The 6,095-nt window shown below is 39.0% G+C and overlaps 1 pseudogene; it reads right to left on the reverse strand.

Moving 5' to 3' along the window:
- Nucleotides 1-4,565: 4,565 nt before the first annotated feature.
- LOC113614517 (5-azacytidine-induced protein 2 pseudogene) lies at nt 4,566-5,755 on the reverse strand (annotated as a pseudogene).
- Nucleotides 5,756-6,095: the final 340 nt, after the last annotated feature.

Consider the following 6,095-nt stretch of genomic DNA (forward strand, 5'->3'; position numbering starts at 1 on the left):
GTTGATTTATTTGTGGATGTTGAACCATTCTTGCATTCCTGGAATAAGTCCCACTTGATGGTGGTGTATGATCCTTTTAACGTATTTGTTGGATTTGATTTTCTAATATTTGTTGAGGATTTTTGCATCTGTGTTCATCAAGAATATTGGCCTATAATTTTCTTTTTTGTGTTGTCCTCATCTGATTTTGGTATCAGGGTAATGCTGGCTTCATAAATGTGTTTAAAAGGTTTTTCCTCCTCTTCAGTTTTTTGAAAGAGTTTGAGAAGTATAGGTATTATATCTTCTTTGAATGTTTTGTAGAATTTACCAGTGAAACCATCTGCCCCTGGGCTTTTGTTGGTAGATTCTTGATTACTGTTTAAATTTCCTTACTAGTAATTAATCTATTTGGATTTTTTATTTCTTCATTATTCGTCTTGGATGATTGTATGTTTTTAGGAATTTATCCATTTCTTCTAGGTTGTCCAGTTTGTTGGTATGTAATTGTTCATAGTAGTCTCTTATGAACCTTTGTATTTCTATGGTATCAGCTGTAACTTTTCTTCTTTCATCTCTGATTTTATTTATTTGAATCCTCTTTTTTCCTTGGTTAGTCTAGCTGAAAGTTTATTGATCTTGTTTATCTTTTCAAAGAACCAACTCTTGGTTTCATTAATCTTTTCTATTGTTTTTTTCAGTCTCTACTTCATTTATTTCTGCCCTAATTTTTATTATTTCCTTCCTTCTACTAATTTTGGGCTTTGTTTGTTCTTCTTTTTCTAGTTCCTTTAGATGTAAAGTTAGTTGTCTGGGGGGGGGGCGGATTTTTCTTGTTTCTAGAGGAAGGCCTGTATTGCTACGAACTTCCCTCTTAGATTTGTTTTTGTTGCATTCCACAGATCTTGATGAGTTGTATTTCTGTTTTCATTTGGCTCTAGGTATTTTTTTTTATTTCTCCCTTGATTTCTTCAATGACTCATTGGTTGTTCAGTTGCTTAACCTCCATGTTTTTGTACGTTTTCCTGTGATTGATTTCTAGTTTCATATCACTGTGGTAAGAGAAGATGCTTGATATAATTTCAGTCTTCTTGAATTTACTGAGACTTGCTTTGTCACCTAACATGTGATCTATCGTGGAGAATGTTCTATGTGCACTTGAGAACAATGTGTTTTTGCTGCTTTTGGATAGGATATTCCATATATATCTATTAAGTTCATCTGATATAATGTGTATTTTAAGTCTGTTGTTTCCTTATTTATTTTCTTTCTGGATGCTCTTTTCATTGATGTAATTAGGGTATTAAAGTCCCCTATTATTGTTGTATTGCTTTCAATTTCTCCCTTTAAGTCTATTAATATTTGCTTTATATAGCTTGATGCTCCTCTGTTACATGCATATACATTTATAAATGTTACATCTTCTTGCTGGATTGATTCCTGTATCACAGTGTAATGCCCTTCTTTGTCTTCTATTACAGGCTTTCTTTAGAAGTCTATTTTGTCTGATATGAGTAAAGCTACTCCAGCTTTCTTTTCATTTCCATTTGAATGGAATATCTTTTTTCCATCCCTTCACTTTCAGTCTGTGTGTGTCCTTTCCTCTGAAGTGAGTCCCTTGTAGTCAGCATATAGAAGGGTCTTGTTTTTTTTAATCCATTATGCCACTCTATGTCTTTTGACTGGAGCATTTAGTCCATTTACATCTAAAGTAATTATTAATAGGTATGGACTTATTGCCATTTTGTTCATTGTTTTCTGGCTGTTATTGTTCCTCTCTGTTCATTTCTCTTTTCCTTTGTGTTTTGCTGGTTTTCTTCAGTGTTATGTTTAGATTCCCTTCTCATTTTAATTTGTGTATTTAAATTTTGTCCTTGTGGTTACTGTGAGATTCACATATGACATCCTATTAGGTTGGTAGCAACTTAAATTTGAACACATTCCAAATCTTTATCTTTTTACCCCCTCCCCATGTTTTATACTTTTGCTGACAAATTTTGCATCTTTCTATTTTATGCATCCCTTAACTAATTATTGTACTTTTAGTTATTTTTACTACTTTTCTCTTTTAACTGTCAGGCTTGCTTTATAAGTGATTTATCCACTACTTTTATTATATATTTACCTCTTCCAGTGAGATTTTTACTTTCATATGTTTTCTTATTATTAATTAGCACCATTTCTTTTTAGCTTATAGAAGTCCCTTTGATATTTCTTGTAGAGTTGGTTTAGTGATGATGAACTCCTTTAGCTTTTACTTTTCTGGGAAATTTTTTATATCTCCTTCAATTCTGAATGACAACCTTGCTGGGTAGAGAATTCTACGTTAGAAGTTTTTTTTGTTTGTTTTTTGTTTTTTTTTAAGCACTTTGAATATGTCATGCCATTCCCTTCTGGCCTATAAAATTCATGCTCAAAAATCTGCTGATAGCCTTATGGGGTTTTCCCTGTATATAACAAGTTGTTTTCTCTTGCTGCTTTTAGGATTTTCTCTTTATCCTAAACATATACCATTTTATTTATAATGTGTCTTGCTGTATGTCCCTTTGTGTTCATATTATTTGGAATACTTGGGGCTTCCTCGACCTGAATTTCTCTTTCCTTCCCCAGATTAGGGAGGTTTTCAGTCACTATTTCTTCAAATATTTTTGACCCTTTTTCTCTCTTCTTCTTCTGGGACCCCTATAATGTGAATGTTATTCTGCTTTATGTTGTCCCAAAGGTCCCTTAAGGTATCTTCACTTTTTAAAATTCTCTTTGTTTGTTTGGCTGCCCTGTCTGAGTGAGTTTCATTGTTTTGTCTTCCAGCTGGCTGATTTGTTCTTCTACCTCATCCAGTCTGCTGTTGAACCCCTCTAGTGTATTCTTCAGTTCGTTTGTAACTTCTGTTTACTACTTTCTTATATTTTCTATCTCTTCATTGAAGTTCACTCTGTTCATCCATTCTCCTCCTGAGTTTGGTGAGCATCTTTATGACCATTACTTTGAATTCTTTATCAGATGTATTGTTTATCTCTGTTTTGATTAATTTTTTTCTCAGATTTTGTCTTGTTCCTTTGATTAGAACATATTCCTCTGTCTTCTCATTTTGTCTAATTCTCTGTGGTTTTTTTCTCTATATTAGGTAGATCAGCTATGTCTACCAGTCTTGAAGGAGTGTTCTTATTTAGGAGATGTCCTGTGGGGCTCAGAAGTGCAATCCCACCTGGCCACCAGAGCTGGGTTTTCAAGCCGTGTCCCCTCTGTAGGCTGTATTTGACCTTTTGTGGCAGGGCTACAGCTGCTGCAGGGTGCTAAAGGGCAGGGCTGTCACCCAGACCAGCTGCAGGGCCTGGTGGTGGCTACCCTGGGGCACTGGTGGGCAGGGTTATAGCTTTGTCAGCTATGAGGCCCAGCTGGGGTGCAGGGATGGGCAGGGCTTTCAGCAGGGTGTGCCCACTGTCACGAACAGGTTAGATAGAGAATTCCAAAATGGTGCCCACCAGTGCCAGTATTAGCAAGGTACGCTGAGGTTGCATAGATGACTCCCACCAATGACTCAGTCCCCAGGGAGCATCTCAACTGGTACTTGCCTCTCTAGCAGTTGCTTCAATATTAGTAAGTGGGTCCCTATCACCTATGGTCCATAAGCTTTTCAATCTGGTGTTTTTGCAATGGTTTTCAGGCCAAGTGAGTCTGCATGCAAGCCCTTTAAGAGTTGGTCTTCTGTTCCATGAAGTTCTATCGTTTTCCTGAGCATTTTGCCTGTTGTTTTTTAAAGCCTAATGTTTAGGTGACTTGTCTCTCCTGTGCAGGATCTAGGGGTTGGAGTGCTTGATGTGAAGTTGGAATCCCTTGCTCCTCAGGGGAAAGATCTGTACCTTGTGATCCCTTTTGATTGTGGATCACCACAGCTGGGATGTGGGTTATTCCCTGGGAGCCCATATTTCTCCCTCTCCTACCCATCTCAATGCTGTCCTTTTACCCTCTTTTGTGGAGGATTTGTTCATCCAAATTTTAGGTCTTTTTCCAAGGGAACTATTGTATATGTAGTTGTAGATTTGTTGTGTCCATGGGAGGAGGTGTGTTTAAGATCTTCCTATGCCACCATCTTGAACCTTCTCCAGAAACCCCATATTTTTTAGCTATAATTCCCCTATTCCTCTGTCCCTCACCAACCCAGCCCTAAAAAACCACTAATCTACTTTCTGTCTTTATAGATTTCCCTATTCTGGGCTTTCATATGAATGAAATCATATAGTATCTGGTAACTTTTGCAACTTACTTCTTTCATTGACATAGTGTTTTCAAAGCTTGTTCATGTTGTAGCATGTATCACTATTTCATTTCCTTTTTTTTTCTGAAGCACCTTAGGTTTGTTAATTTATTAATTAGTAACACATACCTGATTCTGATTCTGAGCTGGAGGGTGTTGTTTCATACTGAAAAATCAACTATGTAATATGGTACATTATGTGCAAATGTAAATACTGAAGAACTCTGTAAAAGTTTAATCAAAATCTACTTTCAGTTTGTTAATGATTTCCCAAGAAAACCACTGAGAGAGACACAGCAACCTCATGAGAAGCTCATGAATCTCTTCAGAATTAATTTTTATAATGGCAGTTCTGATTATGTTGATCCAAGTAATGCAGTGGTGGCAGGTTGGATAAAGGGAAAGGTTTATTTTTAGTTTCCCCAAATGTTGTCTCACTTGGTTTAGGAGAGCTTGGGAATACTCAAGAGTTATCTTCCAGAGAATTTCTGCCATAAGATTTGTGTTCCTGAAAGTTTGTGCCGTCGTGAGGAATGGCTCGCTCATGATCTGTCCATGACTGGAGAACTGCTTTCTCTGATAAAACCTTTACATCTTCTGGTAAACGGGAAGACATGGCATGACAAAGAGTTTTGCCATTTGGCGAGAGAGGGGCGTGTCTTTTGTCCCTTGCTGTAAAATTTGTCAAGTGCAGTTTTGTGCTGTCTTTCCCAAGGTCTTCCATGCATCCTGCTGGGGTGCAGGCTTCCTTGATTGCAGCTGGGGTTTTCAGCTTTCTTAAGTTCAGCTTGTACTTGAGTCACCAGATGTAAATTAGAGATTTCTCTCTTCAGTTCCCAGTGTGCACTTTGCATATTATCACTTGAAATGCTTAGTCTTTGGAGATCTCTGCTCTTCAGACTGTCTTCCTGAGATGGATCCGTTTGTTTGGATTTTTTTAGCTCTATTTTGAGATCTCTACATTCTTTCCTCATCAGTTCCAGTTCTTGTTCCAAACCATGGATCTTCAGGTCACAGCTCAACTTTTCCACCTCCTGGTTTGATGAAGGTGGATTTAAATTTCTTATCACCTGCCGAGTTTCCATCTCTGTCCTCTGCTGGAGGAGTTCTACTTCTTTAGATTGTAGCTGTTCATTCTGTACTTTCAGAGATTCAGAGTTGTCTTTATTCATTTTATCCAATTTGCTCTTCAGATTAACTCTATCAATGCAAACCTCTCGATATGCCTGGTAGGCCTTATTTATTTGTTCTCCTCCCACAGAATTTGTTTCTTCATCCCTTCGAGCTCCTATAAGCTTTTCTTCCTAAAATCTTATTCTTTTTTTAAAGAAAGAGTTCTCTTTCTCTGAATCCTTAAGTCGTTTTTTGATGTCTTCATATGCAGTGACAGGGGCAAAATGTGAAGCAACAGATTCATCTCCTGAATACATTGAGACTGGAGTCACTGTATCTCTCCTATGGGCTTTTTCATGATTCAGAATGCAGATATCATCATCTACCAGTGCATCCATGACAGCCCGCACACAGGCTCCTAGGGCCGCCCCCAGAGCCGCCGAGTTTCAATTCCCCAGTGTTTGGAAACCGACCAAAAACAAACCGGGTCACCAGGGGCTTCCGGTTTCCTCGAAGACAGCGCCGCTTCCCCGGCGAAGGCAGCCGCTCCGGGAACGCTGCGGAGGGACTGCCATTTCTCCCGCCTTGGCGGCATCAAGGCCGGAAGGCCAGCCAGTCGGCTGCGGCCCTGGAGGCCCTGGAAGGAGGGCCGAGCCAAGGCCGAGGGCCGAGCCGCCGCTGGAGAAGGTCAGTTACCCAGCTCTGTCAGCGCCCCCCTGGGCCGTGCGCCACGCAGGGGGAGCCAGTT

Source organism: Aethalodelphis obliquidens, unplaced genomic scaffold (genome assembly GCF_003676395.1).
Source record: "Aethalodelphis obliquidens isolate GAN/ISIS:26980383/991018 unplaced genomic scaffold, ASM367639v1 scaffold98, whole genome shotgun sequence".
NCBI lineage: Eukaryota > Metazoa > Chordata > Mammalia > Artiodactyla > Delphinidae > Aethalodelphis > Aethalodelphis obliquidens.